Below are 18,168 nucleotides of genomic sequence, written 5' to 3' on the forward strand. Positions count from 1 at the left end.
CTCTGCATCGTGCATTTATCAAATCAATATGTATCAATTTATCTTTCGCTCATAGAGCAAAATAATAAATTAAGCAATGAAACCACGTTTCAGCTGGCAAGTGAAACGGTCGAAAGACTGGCACCAGGCTATACATGGTTGCAATCTGAATCTCCCTCACTCTTCAAACGTGAAACTTTCTTATAAAATTGTTCTACGGCTATGGAAATGTATCCTCATTCTGCCCTCTCCTAGCCCATTAAGGTGACTGATAGACTTTAGATTACAGTGACTTGAAAAAAATTACTTTTTTAGTATTAAAAAAAAAAGAAGACATTCAGAGAAAAGAAAAGAACAAAAACCTACCTTTTCAGTAAAAACAGAAGGCAACAGAAGCTTTGGAAAAAGTGCTTGCCAATAGAAGGATTTCATGCTCTTGTTAATTAAAGGAACAAAGAAAAAACAGTGCAGTAGGCTGTATCCTACATAACAGCTTCTACTAATAAAAAGTAATAGACAATTTCCTGCATTCAATTCTTTTGAATACTATTATACAAGGTAATAGAGTTTTGGAAATGGAAGTCCTAGCAGCCTGTCAGAAAGAGCTTTCTTCCACTTTTTTTTATTAAATGACTAAGTGCAGCAGTCTGTGTCCTATCTCTCCCTCTTGCATCTATTGGATTGTATTATTTTACATTTTGATTGAAATGATGTCACCAGCAGATAAAAGCCTGGCCCAGGCATTGTAATTGAATCAGCCTGAGTTGTTTATTCTAGTGATCTACAGCGATGCTTTCCTTGTCCTAACACAGAATACATAAAAGATCCCCTCTTGTTTAACATGCTACTGATTAGATCTATTTTTTTAGAAGAAGGAGGAATCAAATTGGGGGGTCGAGAGAGTAGGAACTGGAGTTTGGGGGGAAATTGGAAAAAAACAGATGAGAAGAGGCACCATCTGCAAAACTTTCCATGTGTGACTGAAAGTTTAAATAAATAAATTTCACATGGCATCAGTACCAGATGCAAACAGATTTGATTGACAACATTTAAATAACAGTTAATGGGAACGTCTACAATTTTTGGATGGTTTTTCATGCTTAGGTCCTAAATCTGACACTAATTCAAGTTTTTATTTAAAAACAATGCTTATCTTGGAAGAAGAAATACTCTGAATTGCTGGGGGTTTTACAGCTATAAAAATATTTTTTGTATTGGGTAACTAAATTATTAAGATATTCTATTTTCAGTTAAAACATTTTACATTTAAAAAAGAGTTATAACAACCTTTCATTTGGCAAGTTGTGACAAAATTTACTTTCTTTGGTAATTATTTTAAGAGAAAGTCTATCTTTTATGGTAAGTACTGTTTCTTTATTTTTTGTAGTCGCCTCCCCACACCTTCCTGCGCCCCTGCCTCAAAGCCTCAGTCAAATAAGGGAAAAAATTGCACTATTTTATGTATGTGATGTGTGCATCTTAACACAAAACTTCTTCAACGGCATTTTTTGTGGTGGTGGTGGTTTTCTGTTTGTGGTTTGGTTTTATTTTTTTACCTCTGTGTCTTTCCTTAAAATAAAGTATAATCATATGATGTTTAGTAGTAGTGCCAAGATGAAAATAAGCCAAGCCCATCAGGCAATTTCCTGAACTGTTTTTCACTTTAAACTTCTGTTTTTAATTGTCTACCTCAAATCTGAATCTAGGAGCTTATTTAGTTTGTTATCTGGGATTTCTGTATGAGGAGAAAAAAAAGATATAATTTGAGAAAGTATTTAAGGCATAAATTAATTTTTTGAACACAAATAGTTTACTAACAACTACAATTAATAAAATACTGTCACAGAAATGGCTACTAAAGATAGTGGTAAAAAATTTAATTTGGGGAATTTTTTTAATCCTTTTTTTTTTAAATATAGGCAAGATTATTTTCCACAAGTGAAAACTTAAGTCAGTAAAAATTATAATAAAAATGCATCTATCAATCTCTCTATATAGCTTAATTTTACTGTTATTTCTTGAGTATTTGCTACAATCTATAAATAAAGAATACATTTTCCGTACCATTTACAGTCTATTTAGCACTCATTAATACATGAATTACAAAATTCACTTCATAATGATTGCTGATACCTAAAAAACAGACCTTAGAGTCCTCAATTTTTTTTGTAAGTCATTTATTGTCCTGAAGGTATAATTATTTAAAAGTATTCGTAAAACATACTTATTAAGATTTCTAGTCAGCAATGAACTCAGAGCTGGGAAGGTACAAGATGCGCTATCTACATTAATAAATGTGCTTGTTTGGAATGTATTGTTAAAAATGCATTTTGACTGAAGTTACTCCTTCAATTTGCATTTATTAGATCCAGTTGGGCAATACTCTTTACAGTTATCGTAGTTTTCAACACTGCTACTCACTTTGAAAGTACTCATTTCATAAAAACTAGACTGAAATAAAGAACAAATTAATTCAGATCTGTGATTAATAATTATAAAACAAACTCATCGCTGTATTTATATACAAATGTGTACCACAGTCAGCCTTGTAACATAGAGAAAAACTGTTCTGTGACCACATAGAAAGACCCAGACTCACCAAAGCACCAATCCATATTCAGTCCCCAGAGCTGGTTAAATATAATTTGCATCACAGAGGCTACACATTTGGTCTCTGGGGAAAAAAAAAAAAAAAAAAGCAATGTTGATTTAGCCGCCCTTCAATACTCTCCAGCAGCTGCCTCAGGGAATAGCACTCAGAGGAACATCCCAATATGCCATGCTTTTTCTCACCATCACATTACTTTCTTGTTAAAGCATAAATGGTTGGTACAGGCAAATTGATTTCAACAAAGGAAAACCATTGTGAACATGAACTCCAGCATCCAATCCCCCTAAACAGGAACAGAGATTTATTTATAATTCAAAGATGCAGAATTAATTTTCTAATAGCAATTTTTTCTTATTATTGGAGTTTCCACTGTGAATGCCTCTTATGTTTGGATGTCTGACAAACATCCTAACACCATCAATGGGATTTCCTATTTTAATGGAAGTTGGTTCAGACACTGCTGGCAGAAAGGTGTAAAGAAAAAGAAAAGCCTATATTTTCATTTATAGTTTACAGTAATTTCCTTTTATTATTTGTAGTCAGTCTCTTATGGGAGTCTTTCCCTGTGAGATTTGCAGCCACAAGCATATTTGATATACCAGCCTGGGACTTGTGCAAGCTTATCAAAATCAAACTAAACTTTCAAACCTATTAAAGTTTGCAAAAAGAAATGAAAGTTGACAAAACTTAATACCAACAAGTGAAAAGAGTGACCAGGAAACGAACAGCCAAACACTAGTGCATGTGTCAAAAATACAGCAAAACATAAGAAAGATGATGCATGGCGGTTTACTTGATTTAAATAATGACATATTAAAAAACACTCAGATCCCAGGACTAATGATGTGAGATGAAGAATGATGAAGAAAAGGAACAATGGACTCTACATCCTGCCTTCCTCCAGTGCTCCAAGCACGTGAAAGTCATCTGTATAATCAAAACCAAGATCACATAAGAGAGTAATTTGTTGGGGTTTATGGGTGGGAATGACAAAACTGAGGTTCAGAACAACAAGGGTTTCTCATTAAGTAGTGTGCTTTTAAATCCTGAAAAAAAAATATTTTTTTTCCTTCTTTAACTCATTCAGAAACCTGAAATGAGTGCTCAGCTTGTACTGGTAGAAACTACCACATACTAATATTTCAGCTCTGTCTTTAATCACAGAACCAGGCTTGAATACGAAAATAAAAAGAGCAGCAAGATGTTGAAATTTCACATATATCCTGTCTCTAACCAAGGTATAGAATACAGGAAGAAACAGGGTTTTGATGATAAGAAATGGCAGTTTCCTTGATCAGTTTTCTTGTTTTGGATATAAATATCTCATAACCTAAATCCAACTTCTTCTACAACTTGAGCAAGAGACCAGATTTTCAAAAATGCTGTGTCCCAGCAGACTTCTCTGAAGTCAAGTATTTAGAAAGCTAATTGAGGAATCCAGAAGACTATTATGCTTTTGAAAATTTTGATCCAGACAATGTAAATAACTGCCAAGATAGTCAAGTACATATAGTTCCTCCTGCTTTTTCTCAGAACTGATACTTCAGCTGTGTTTTGTCTTTTAAAAAATAATTAGCCATAGCAGCTATGCAGCTCCTTCATAACATTAAAACAAAACCAAGAAACTGTGCTACATTCTTGCCATTAAGGAACAGTAAGAAAATCAGTAAAAATATAGTTGTTAGTGTCAGACTTTAAGGAGTCATTTTACACTAAAACAAATGCAGATATGAATAATTCTTTGGCTATATATATGCATATATACAAATAAATGCACATATACATTAGAAAAGCACAGGGTGCAATTTCCTTCTATAATATTTATGAAAATATCTAAAGACTGATTAATTGCATTGTACAAAATGTGATTCTTTCAGAAAATATATTGCAGCTAAGAGAAAATGTGTCTCTGTAGCATATTTTTTCTTCCAAAGTGTGAATATTAAAAAAAAAGTTTACATGTCATCCTGTTCCATCTTTGCATGTACTTGCTCTTTATCTCTAAAGCAGCATACGTTCCATATGAGAGAGGGGGTTGCCATGGTATCTGCACTTTAAAAAATTGAATAGCAGATCTAAAAGAAGCATAAAATCGATTTAACAAGTTGTCATGTAAGTTACCCTGGCCCATAAGGATGAAGTCTATGCACCTTTTTCTATATAAAAATGTTTCTTTTTGAAAGAACACTAATTGTAATTTTTTTAGTCACTGAGCTAAATACACTGCTTGTCATTAGGTTAGTCTCCAACTTACAAATCATTTGGGTGTGCATGTGGATTTTCAAGAATTTTTTTTCCTTTTTCTCTTAAAAATACAGAACTAGTAAAGAAATAAGTCTAAGCATTGATCCTAATGCAGAAGATAAAATGCTAGTGTATAATCTGAAACAAAAATAAATCTTACTTAAAAATGAATTTATTAACTCCTTTCTCATTCTAGAGAAAAGATATTACAATAAACACCTTGAAAAAGGACATATTTCTCTTTCTTTTTTAACTACTCTGAAGAGAAGGCTTCACAACTCTTAATGTGGAACTTCTTATAGTTGCAGGCACAAAATAGTCAATCACATTTCTAGTGCCCAGTTTGTAGGGGAGGACAGGGAGTTCTTGCAACTGTAGTGATGTAGTTCCACCGGCAAATTAGAGAAAGTGTGTTTTTCCTGTTTTTTGGTCATTTGTTTGTTTGGGAGGGTGTTGGGCAGGGTGTTGGGCAGGGTGTTTTTGTTTATTTGTTCGATTCATTTTGTTTTTTAAACAGAGAGAGAAACATGAATGGAAGAGGAGAGGGGGAAGATGACAGTTTGTTCCAAAACCATATCCTCCCAACTCTCCTGAAGGATAGGTTACCACCAACTCATTGAGGAAACCCCACACAGAATTATTACCTCTGCTGAAACACCCTTCTTGGAGGAGTACAGCCTTTGGAAAAAGGTCAATGTTACCTAGCAACTACTAAAAGCCAGTGCCTTTTAATAAATTAACCCCTTCACATGAGCTTCGGTAAGATCTCACATCACAAAAGGACTTCCTATTTTCTCCACAGAACACACTAGACATTTTATTTTCATTTTCAATGGGTTCAGCTGGCAAAAGCTGCCTGATGAAATCATTGCTGGACCAGAAATTCTTTTAAGGATTGGATTTGTTCACTGGAATATATAATCCTAACGATGCTCAAATAGAATTATGCTGATCTCTTGTAAACCCATACAAAAATCAAAGGCTGCTTCACAGAGAGTTTCCAGAATTTTTTATGCCAAGTTGCCACCTCTGTGGTTTGGCTGCAGCTAGGTCCCAGAATGGGAGAATCATAAAACACAGCCACAGTGGATGTGCAAGGCAAAGTCCACAGAGCAGTCACAGACACTGCTCCCGCTGCAAGGTGAGTATGAAGTCTTACTGATTTGCTCTCTGCTTTGAATGTAAATTCCATATGGAAATAGGAGATGAACATGAGTGGATTTAAACAAGAGGAGCTCTTTGGCTCAAGGATCCCAAATAGCTGACATTGTGTGGATTATGGTGCTCAAGGCAAATGCCAGAGCTGTCAAGTAGGGGAAACATGAGTCAGTGTTAGGGAATGCAGGCAGAGACTGTGCTAAGAGTAACTAAGAAGGGGACAACCTCTCTACCTGATTATTTTCCCACATCCTAGGACTCATTCATGGCCCATCGTTTTTCTAGGTTTGCTCTCTATCAATGAAGCACCTCTAGGTTAACAAACTAGCTCCCAATTTTATACACAGTTCACCTATCTACTGGTATATGCAACCTGAGGAACAAGGATTCTTCCAGACACATCCCTCTATGCCATGACACACCAGAAGAAGCATCAGAAAGCTTCACAGAACAACCATTATTGAAGGCTCTATCAAAAACTACAAATGTGTGTCTTTTTAGACACAGCCACTACTTGTAAACTTCCCCTTTTATCTTCAGAGAGACCGAGAGAGAAACATTTTGCTGAAGTTGGGTGAGAAGCTGTTACGTTTTTTGCTTCTCACCACTTGCTGTGTAGTAAGGATTTACTTAGTCTTGTTAGACAAATTCATGTTTTCAATACTTTATGTGGAAAATGAGGAAAGTATAATTAACATTCACCCATCTAGAAGACTGTCGTACATATGCAACACCTGAAGTATTCTACTGGATTTAAATCCAATGTTTTAATCCAAGAGTTCCCAGTCTCGCTCTGCCTGAAGTCTGTCACCTTATTTATGGTACAAAAATACAATCTTGTCCAGCTCTGCTCTAGCCAGAAGTAAAACTCACTTGGATTTTAACCCTAGTTCTGCCTCAGTGAGAAAAATGTCTAGCTGGCTAAATAAAGAGTTAAGATCTTTTCATGACACGAGTTCAGAACAACAGGTTTATCTCCACATCTCCCAGTGTTTTGCAAAAGTATGTACATAAGATTAAAAATACTTTTCAGACAGAAAAGCCAATTGTATCAATTTTGCACACTCCATTTCATGCTTAATGCCCTTTCCCAGGGACACCAAGCTAAACTTTATGGAACAAATTTATAGAATTATACCTCTCTCTTTTTTAAAGGAAACATAAAAATGTTACCCAAAACTGTGACTTCAAGAATACATCTAAACCCAACCCTCCCCCACATACATGGCAAACTCATGATAAAATTTGTAAAAGATGGCAACCCTGACTGACATGGCATGAAAGAAGTGCACTGTTCTAAAGAAAATAGTGTCTTTCACTTAAATAGCATTTCTTATTTTATTTTCCATATTACTCTGAATTTCTTTGCATTTTTTTTATTACTTTGGACTCAACTGTCTATAGTAACACCCTCATCTTTCTATCAGCTCAGAAAACTTTATTTTGTATCTAGTAATGCATTAGGTATTTCCAATTACTTCATTCAATGCATGTTAGACACAATAGGTTTGTCAGCAAAGGACCGTCCGTTTGGTTTCTGCATGATGTCCTTCTTAAAGTCCCTTAGCTTTCACTGTTTCTTAATATCCTAATTAATTTTAGGTCATCTGCATTCCTGCTTCTTCTACAGGAATAAGATGTATGGACTACCAGTAGAACCACCATAACTAATGTCAGGCTTTTCTTCTTAAGAGGTTTGATAAATTGTCTAAATATGTGCTTTGAGTTACAGGACTCATTAAAAAATAATCCTTTTTTAAGGCTGAGAACCGTAATTAGATCAGGATTCGTGTCTGTCAAGTTGTCTTTTTTATATCACTAGATTAGGAATTTAATACATAATAGACCCCAGGCCTTCTCCAGAGCCACTTTGGGTTGGATCCACAAAGGAGGTAAGGGTAGAATTTATTTCAACTAATCTTTGAGGCCTACCGAGTAGTTACCAACATCTGAACTATACATTTGTTATTTTTTTATGGCCAATGGATGAAAAGGCACTTCTGGGATACAGATCACCTCTCAAAAGGTAGATGCATCAGCTGGGTAAGAGAAGGGCAGCCCTGATGTGCTCATGAGCTGTAAAGGGGCTCTAGATTACTCCAACAGGTCTGGAAGGACAAATCTGAAGTGAGGTGGAATAAGCCCCATCCCAAGGGCTCAGAAGAAGTGCCTACCTGCAGGTCATTCTCTGGACATTATCCATAACTGTTTTTGTCTTGAGACAACAGCAATGTCTACCGTCTAAGCCTAACAGGAATCAAATATGAGGTTATCTTTTACAGATTTCATATACTAATTGAGTTCTGCTTTGGTAAGCCTTTGGACATACCAGATCAAGACTTCTTGAAAGTCACCAACTGAAGTACCGCACAGGCCCTAATCCTGCTACTCATTCTAAAGAAAATATAAAAATATTTCCAAAAGATAAGATTCAGTTAGGTTTTCTATAATGTCTGTCTTACAGAAACACAGCATGTATACACAAAAATATTTACATACACATACATACACACACACACACATATATATATATGCCCCTATGTATTTGAAATAAGCCAATAAATGAACATTATCGGCACAGGATCAAAAGTTAGAAATAGCAGAATTAAGCTTGCAAATCTAAGTGACATTGGGATGCTTAAGTACTATTTGGATACATGTCTTCCAATGAAATCCTAGCACAAAAGAATTTGATGACATTTTCATTAACCTGAATTTTTTGAAGTAATTTATCCTTAAATATCTTAGTTGCAATTTGCAATACACTTTGTTATTTTGTCCTGCCTACCTACTTCCCTATAGTTTTGATTTTGCATTACTGTTTTTTTCTCACTCTCCCATCTCGATGTTGTGACTTCTCTCTTATTCTGTGTCCTTCTCCTGGCAGGCCAGACAAACAGAAATAACAAGCAAATTCTGAGAGCAGAAAAGAATAATTAAAAATATGTATCACAAGTGATTCCTTTAAACTAGTTCTTGTGAAAATGCTTATTATGCATAATAAGATCTTTGTGTAGAGGTATAACATCTCATGAATGTCTCCTACACTGGAAAGGAACAAAAGATTACTGAGCTGCTAAAATACCATTGTGAACCTGCTGTTTTGTTCTGAGAGCTTACATCCTAATTATAGTATTTTTCTTTTTTCTTTATTTAAGAGTCTTTTTTTATCGCAGTGCAGACTGGACATAAACATTCCTTTGGATCCTGTGTGTAAATAATGAAAACATAAAAACTATGGATTTTTCCCCTATCAAGGAGGTTAATAGTTTAATTGTATACGGTTATTCTTACATTAAAAGCTGCATACCTGGCAAGCTTTATCGGGTAACAGGGACTTTTAAATGTGCCAATGTTTCTACAGAAGTAACGCGGGTCAATTGCAAAAGGGATAACCATAATGATTAAATCATTAAAATTTTGTCTATGCTTCACAGAGCATAGAGAAAATTAACTTCCCACCAACCTCATTTTTCTGCTGAACATGAAATAATGATTTTCTGCTAGTATAATTACAAAGCTAACATCTGATAGAGTCAGCATCCAGGGGGGATTATCACATGCATGAGTATTAGACCTCATTACCAGCTTGACTGCAAAATTATTACATCTTGTAATTGGATGGTGAGATTTATATACAGATTGGCTGGGTTCTCTGTAAGATTGTAATTACAAGCTTCGTTGGTTCGCTACTTATCACACGGTGCAGGAGGAGGCAAAAACAAGCAGAGGAAAGACCATTTCATTAAGCCATAACCCTATCAAGGGAGGAGCACTGTAACATCCCTGTATTTATTAGGCCAAACAGAGCTGTTTGCAGAAGGGGAGGCCATTTATTACCGCCTGACAAATGGGATTTCATTTATTTAACCTCGGTGATCTATTTCAGTAAAATGTACAAACGAGCCATCCATTTTATGATTCCGGAGTCAACGCCTCAATTATCTAAAGGCTAACTGACTGTTAAAGCACCCATCTGCTAGGATGAATTCATTGATTTAATTTGCTTCATGTTACTGAATGATTCTTAGCAGACAGGGAGGGGATGGAAAGGGAAGGGAAGAAGGGAAGGAAGGAAGGGGGCGGCTGTGGTTTAGGAGAATGCATCAGAGTGATTCAGCACACCAGTCTGTCTGTGTGTCTGCGCGCGCACAGCCCTTTTTTTTTTATTCTTTCAGCACAATAGAAGAAGGAGATCAATAGCAGCTTAAATTTTATGAGACAAGGAGTTAAGTCGTTCAGCTCAAGCCAAAACACCTTTGTTCTACCATAACAAGTAATCTCTGTGGCGGAATTAATATTGACAAGCTGGCTTCTTTGTAGCTAATTTTGTGGGTGCCTGAGCCAATCGGAAGCCTCACAGTAATAGAGTTGTTATTAGAGTTCATTATAAAAGCTGTGGATCAATGGCTACACTGGGAGGGAGAGGACATGGTGCAGCAGAATGCATATGTATGCTCAAGGAAATGAAATCCTTTTAATGTCCTTGTAATAATTTATTCTATAGTTCTCTTTGACTAAAAAAAAAAAAAAAAGTCTTTCAAAAACAAAATTAAAAATCTTCCCTTGTGAGGCTTCTAATTTTATTGTAACACTGAAACTGATAGGAAGAAAAGCAGCATTTCAGGGGTAGGGAAATTCAGGGAGACTTTGTTACCCAGCTCTGAGTTTTATTACAAGTAGACTTTGTTTAGAAAATACCTCCACCCCTATTTTTATCCAAAGCACACAGGCTGGTTTGTCGAAAGCTTACACCGCTGTGAACAGAGCATTGACGTATTTTAAGGCACTCCTTTTCTCCTTCCTCTTTAAACCATCTGTCTCATTAAATCTGATTTTTAGGTTTTTTTTTTCTTTTATGTGGTGTCATTTTGTAAAAAACACCATTACATTCAAGGAGAAAAAGTCACAAATAGCATGCTAAAGCTTTTCTCTCATGTTTCTGGGAAGGAATGACCTGTATGCTGTGAGTTAGCACTTTCAGCAAGCTGACAAGGAGTTCACTGAACACAGCTCTTTGTAAAAGGTTGCCTCTTTCAGCTGTAAAAGGGTCCTCCTTGATGTAAGTGTTCCCAGAGTAATAATCCATTTCTCTTGTGGCAGGCTCCAACTCATACTATAATCTTTCCCACAAGCTCCAAATCAGTACAAGAAAGCTGTTTACTGGACAATTTTCCCTGCATCTCAATGTCAAATGATACTGCATTAAAATGTGAGAATATCACACTCTAAGAAAGGCAGGAGGATCAAAGGGAGCCCTCACGGTGAGTGAGTTGAAACAAATTAGCATCTTTTGGTCATGGTTTCCTAGATATAATAATGGTATTTCAGGGCCATAAGTTGTTTGCTTTGCTTCCTCCCCTTTATTTCACTATAAAAAAATAGCCATTTATTTTTTCCATCTCCCTATGCTTGTTTCTGCCAAAAAAATTGAATCACTTTCAACTGATGCAATTAAACAGGATAAGTCCCTTGTGTAGACACTGTTGTTTCAATTCCAGCAGATATCATTAAGTCAATATAAGAGACTCTTCCACAAAAATAAGACCATCGAGTATGAGCACTGTTCAGTCTGCTAGATTTTTTCTCAATTACCCCATTTTTCACCAAGATTGACAAAAAACAATCATTTCAATTTTCTCATTTCTTTTTTTCTTTTTTTTTTCTCCAAGCATCTATCTTAAAACTTAGATTCCTGCTATTTGGTGCAGTAACAGAAAATATTCTGTGAGAGAAAACCTGTGAATTAAAGAAACCTTGACATCATATTTTCCATCCACTTTTTCTTCCACTCACTCCTTCCAGCTGGAAGAAAGTAGAGGCTTAATATCTGGAACCAGTGACAGAATGCATTGAAAATGAGGGAAAAGGTCAAAATACAGGCAACGTAGGAAGCTAAAAATTTTAAGGAAAAAATGCTGTGTAAATTAGAAAGTTTTGAATTCGACAACTAATATCTTTTCTTATAATGGAAACCCCAGGCGCCAGTACAAGATGGGAGCTGACCTGCTGGAACGCAGATCTGCACAGAAGGACCTGGAGGTCAAGCTGTCCATGAGCCAGCAGTATGACCTTGGGGCAAAGAAGGTCAACAGTACCTTGGAATGCATTAGGAAGAGCATTGCCAGTGGGTGGAGGGAGATGATCCTGCCCCTCTACTCAGGCCTGGTGAGGCTGCATCTGGAGTGCTGTGTCCAGTTCTGGTGGGTGACAAAGAAGACTGAGGGACTGGAGCACCTCTCTTATGATGAAAGGCTGAGGGAGCTGGCCCTGTTCAGCCTCGAGAAGAGATGACTGAGAGGGAACCTCACCAATGTCTACAAGTACCTGAAAGGACCGTGCCAAGAGGATGGACCCAGGCTCTTCTCAGTGGTGCCAAACAAGAGGACAAGAGGTAACAGGCAGAAACTGATGCACAGGAAGTTCCACCTGAATATAAGCAGGAACTTCTTTACTGTGTGGGTGACCACACCCTGGAACAGGTTGTCCAGAGATGTTGTGGAGTCTCCCTCACTGGAGGTATTCAAGAACCATCTGGACACAATCCTGTGCCATGTGCTCTAGGATGACCCTGTTTGAGCAGGGAGGTTGGACCAGATGACCTCCTGTGGTCCCTTCCAACCTGACCCATTCTGTGATTCTTCACTTCTGTGATAATAACCTTAAATTTCAAAATTTGAACTGAATATACCTTGATTGGAATTTTGCTTTGAAAAAGACTAAAAGGGAAGTGTGACATATCCCCTTTTTCCCCAATTAAAATAAATAATTTTTCCAGCCACCCTCTGTTTGTTTTCTCTTTTCTTCATGACAGCTTATTTTTAATAGTGGAAGAATGCCAACAGAAACTTAACTGTGATTGTTATGATTTGTCATGCTGTTCTCTGACATTCACGTTCCTCCCAGTATCCTTCTGAGGGATGAGCCTCAGCCTTGATGATTTCACTGTTTTTCGGCGTTCATTATTTGTCCGCTATGGAAAGTCTGTAAGGAAAAAGATAATTGGTCAATGTGTCTCACAGATCAAAAGGAGTTTCCCTAGAACTTGCAAAATTAGCAAGATCCTGCAACAATAATGAGAACAAATAGCAAAAGACTTTTCAGCCACATAAATGAAAAGTAAAGTCTGATCACAATGATATTGACACAACAATTAAGAGCAATCTGGATCTGGCTCCAAAATTAAATTATTACCATCCTTACTGAAAATGGAGATAAAATACTATCCTTAGAGGTAAAGGCAAGACAGCTACTGGAATTAAAAGCAGAAATTCCCCTAGCAAATTATTACTTATTCAATAAATATATATTCTTGCAGACCATCCTTTTTCCAGCATACTGCTGTAAGTGCTCTGTGGTTAGGCCAGCCATGAACTACACAGAGCTGACATATAGGAAGCCCAGTACAGCAATTGCAAAATTGGTATTATGATTTCTCCCATGCATCTGTCCTCATTAATTAGTTTGTCAGGCCTCCAACCAGACCTTTTTAGTGTTGGCCTGAAGTTCCTTAGGACACGAAACTTTTTCTTCCAACATTTCTTGGGACACTTCATGTCAGTGTAATACAACTATAAAAATAATAACAAATTATCTTTAGTTTTCCATCTCCTTTCTATCAGATTTCATTTCTCTGAACCACTATTAGTCACTCTTTTTTATATCATTATTATTATTTTCCTTCTTTACACCATTTAAAATCTGGATATTATTCTGTTATTTTTTCTGATCGATGGAGCACCACGAATCCCTGATCACTGACTTTGAAAGTTACTTCTATATATCATATCATTGCAGTCCATTATAATTTCTAGCAACATATCCGGGGATGAAATCACTCCAGCACCAAAATCATTTTCTAATTCTCCTTGATTTCAATAGTGAGAGAGTTCCATGATGCAGATCTGATGGTCTGTCACAGCACTTGATTTTACTGATGTCGCTCCAATAATTTCACTGGGACTCTCTAGATTTACACTACATAAGAAGCAAAGAACTATCAATAAAATGGTTATTTGTAGAAGAGACTCTTCCTTTGCCACATCTCCTTAGTGGAGATGAAATAGATTGGGCACTTTTATTTTCTAAGCTCTTGTGTCACTAGCAGAAAGGTAGCAACATTTAAGCTGCTGCTCTGACCAACTGAGTATCCCATAATACTATTACTACTATAGCAGCAACTTTAGAACAACATACTTTTGAGTCCTTGAATGCAACTGGAATTTCTTTCTTTGGAGTTTTTGCCTGCTTTCTGAAAATATTTTGAACTGCGGGGGAAGCTATTCATTAGAACACACATTTTTCAGCCTTATTGCTCACAATTAACACACTCAATAAACCACTGAATACAGTCGTCTGTTATATATGCAGCTAGAGTAAAAGGCATCTACTTTTCAAGTTTTTAAGCTACTTGTCCTTCCACCTTATACCTCAAAAGTGGCCTGAGGCAGGAATGCATTGCAGTATAAATACATGCCTTGGAGTATGCTATTCTTTAGTAAACGTGTGTTGTAACGAGATAACACTGCACCTCCAGTAGTTTACCTGAAGGTCTACATTATCTCATTATGAAGTCTGTTCAGTCAAGTCTTATTGAGTAATTTAGGGTTTTTTAATTTATAAATATTCACTATGACTTGACTGTACAAATGGAACAAATAGGTGTTCAGTGCCAGTTGGCTGGTTGGTGTTATTTCAATACAAGCGCCAGCATTTCCACTAACTTTCATGAGAATAGCATATGCGCCGAGATATTTTTGAAAGAACTGTTTTACTCTTTTACAAATTCATACTCAATCTAACCTACATGCGCTAAGATATGAAGCATTTCACAAACTGAATATGTCCACAACTCAGAAAAGACATTTGCCAGGAAAAGAAGGAATCAAACAATGTAGCCATGGTAACCTGTGATTAAAGATCAGATCCAAAAGCTGACCACAAAACTGCTACCTACCATACACACATTCTCTCTTATCTCATTAGAAATAAATTCTGAAGAAAAGCTGAATTAAAAATCAGGGTTTTTTCTAGTAAATGTGGGTTGAAGGGTTCTTTAAAGCAGAACATAGAATAGCATGAGCTGGGCCAAAGACACCACCAAACCAGGATGTCTGTTAATAGCTCTAAGGAAACTTACTGAAAAGGCATGTTTATTGAATGGGTTTAGGAAGATATCAAACTGTGAAGGCGTGTGGAGTACCAGATTGTCTCTCAACAACTCTATAAAAGCAGACAGAGCAAAAACCTGTTACTGTGTGAAATAAAACCATATGACAGCTCAGGTCTTTGAAAGATCACCTGGTTCAACCTTTTGTGGAAAAGATGAGATTTGCTAGTACCCTGTCAAATTGTGTCTTGAAAACCTTCAGTGATGGGGACTCTTATCCCATTCTTAGGGAAGCTGTTACAGTGATTGATCTCACTTTGAAAATTTTCTTTCTCATATCAAGATGAAACCCATCATGGTACAATTTGTACCTGTTGTCCTTTGTTATCTCCATGTGGCTCCTCATGAAGAGTGTGGTGGTTTGGGCTAGGCCTTCCTTGGTGACCAGTTTGTAACCAAGGAAGGGTCCAGATTTACCCAGTATTCCCTACGATTTTTACGTAAGCCAGATTATAAGAAGAGAGGAGGAGAGGCCTTCGCCCTCTTTCCTTCCGGCGGCTTGGAGGTGCAGGTTCCCTGCTGTTGAGTCTGCCGTGTTGGGGAGCGAGGCCTGGTTAGGCCTTGCCAACCTTGGGAGACAGAGGTTGCCGGCGATCGTTCCGGAGCGACTCTCGGTTGTCCCAGGAGAGTAGTGAGATATTTTTCTTTGCTAACTTTTTAGTTGTTAGATATTGGGTCTTGGGATATCTATATATTTTATTTTAGTTTTGTTCCCTTTCCCTTCCCCCTTCCCTTTCCCTTGTGAAATTGTATATTTTAATTGTATATAAGTGTAAATATATTTATATATCTCATGGTTGTTTCTCTCTCATTTCGTGTTTTTCGTAGTTTTTTCTCCCTCTTCTCCCTGAGGTTTGGGGGGGGGACAACTTCTGGTGGTAAGGTTTGGAGACTTGGCAGGGAGCCAGCTTCAAACCATATCAAAGAGAAAGCCTCCATCCTCCAAAGCCACCCTTTAAGTGGAAGATGATGATGAAGTCCCCTGAGAGCCTTTTCTTCTCCAGGTGTTTTCTTCTCTGGTGTTTTACAGCCCTTTGATTATCCTCATGGACTTCTTTTGGTGATGAGATTGAATATTTTTGTTACCACTTACTATGCTTCATAACTAAAAAAACCAGATATAATATTTGGGAAGGACAGAGTGGTAGTTCAAGAGTCACTGCTGTCCCACTTGCTAACTCCACATCTGCCTGGTAATGACTTTGCTAATGGACAGGAAAAGCATCCTAACTAGGACAAGAAAGGAATCAGATAAGGGATTCATGAACTGGTTGGGCATTTGGGCACTACCTTGTCTTGTAATAATGACAGCGACACAATCATCAGTCCTCTGATCTACCCCATGCATGTGTTTTAGGCTTTGCTTTAATTACTCTGGGGGAGGAAAAGACTGAAGATGTCATCTGTCAGACTGGCAAAACTTCCTGGTTGCTGAATGAGAAAATACTGCTCTGGATCTATGTATTTTTAAGAATGTGGGGGTTCTTTTTCTACAGTCTAGTAAAACATAAGAAATATTTTATTTCTTAAGGGCACATTCCTTCATCTCATTATGAGGACATGATTAACAACTGATTGAAACGTAGCAGTAATATTAATTAATCTTTTACTATCACTTAGGTAAAAAATTGGTATTCTTGCTTGTGCATGTAAAAATAGTATTTTAAATAAAGCCTGTAATACTGGTAATGAATGCTCGAGAGTTCTTAGGAGTGACTTCACATGAACAACTCAACTCACAAGATTAATATGACACTAGAATAATTTTGTGTAACATAAAAAGATCTCTATCTTCATTTGCACAAAACTAAAATGAGCAAATGTCAGGAACACACCAGGACACAAAGAAATTATTTTTAAGTAAAAACTGGTAAACTCAGGTTTCTGCTGCTTTTGCCATTATTTACAAATCTATACATTTTTTTAAACAATAGGAGATTATTACTTCAAGCATTATTAAAACACCACAGAACAAACGAAGGGTTTGTTCATCAGGAGTATTTTCTTTCATTGTCCTTGTTCTATTTCGCCTATTGCAATTTTTCATTAATATAATTTCTCTGCTGACAGTAAATGCCAATAAGACTCATCATGCTAACAATCTCTGAGATCAAGAGATAAATCAAAACCACTGTTGTTTCTTATTTTAAGAAAAAGGCATTCCTTTAACACATTTTTTTAAGTCAGATATTTCTAGAGAGCAAGTTCCTCAAATACATTTTCTAACATTTGTTTGCCTACTAGCTTTGACAACTGTGATCTCAAAGAAACCATCGGTGTTCAGACACAATCAGAAGCCCTTCAGACTTCTAAACCCCCATGTTTTCCTGAAGATAAACACCATTGTGGAGGGGGCAGGGGAGGTGTACAGGAGGATAAAATTAGTGATAAATTCTCCCCAAAAAAACGATTTGGAAGACATGCTTAGAATTAGAGTCAGTACTTAGGCAACACCTCTCTCCCCACCAGCTTTCCACAAGCCATAGTAGGGTGTCAAAGTTAAGTCCATCTCCTTGTTCAGAGTCTTTGATCTAAGCGACAAAGCAATATTCTTTAGTTTGTTCCTCTGCTTTCTGTGATTTCCTCAGTATCTCATTCAAGGACTGAGCAGCCTAGGACTTTCTAACTTCCAGAAGACAGAAAAGAAAATAGGACTGCCGTTTGGCCATCTGGCTTCTGCAGTACTGCAGATCATTGGTGGTGACCAAATTGAGCTTTCTATGTCATTGATACCTGTTTTTAGCATAAGAGCACTCTATCTCCTCATGGAAGTATGATTTGTATTCCATTAACAAAATTACCAGTTTCAGTCCAACAAAATGAAATTACAATATAGAACAGAACCTAGTATTTTGGTTGAATAAACTAATCACAATAATTTTCTATTACTTAATTATAGTAGTTACTGGGGGGAAGTGTAAGGGAACCTCTTGCTTCTTTCTCTCAGATAAACACATAAATCAGCAGCCTGCAGTGCTGCACTCCCCTGTAGGCATAACAATGTTGA

At 36.8% G+C, this 18,168-nt stretch overlaps 1 long non-coding RNA gene across 3 annotated transcripts in view; it reads right to left on the reverse strand.

The window, feature by feature from the left end:
- Nucleotides 1-18,168, reverse strand: part of LOC108496447 — a 66,202-nt gene that overhangs the window by 1,626 nt on the left and 46,408 nt on the right. For 2 of the 3 annotated variants that reach the window (XR_001874466.1, XR_001874464.1), the window contains exons 3-4: nucleotides 12,847-12,976; nucleotides 2,579-2,653 (exon numbers count right to left, since the gene is read on the reverse strand). This is a non-coding gene — a long non-coding RNA (uncharacterized LOC108496447). Of the gene's footprint in view, nucleotides 1-2,578; nucleotides 2,654-12,846; nucleotides 12,977-15,472; nucleotides 15,573-18,168 lie in introns of those variants that run through there. The other variant, XR_001874465.1, reaches the window with a different exon arrangement.

This window comes from Lepidothrix coronata, unplaced genomic scaffold (assembly GCF_001604755.1).
Source record: "Lepidothrix coronata isolate B3197 unplaced genomic scaffold, Lepidothrix_coronata-1.0 Scaffold40, whole genome shotgun sequence".
Taxonomy (NCBI): domain Eukaryota; kingdom Metazoa; phylum Chordata; class Aves; order Passeriformes; family Pipridae; genus Lepidothrix; species Lepidothrix coronata.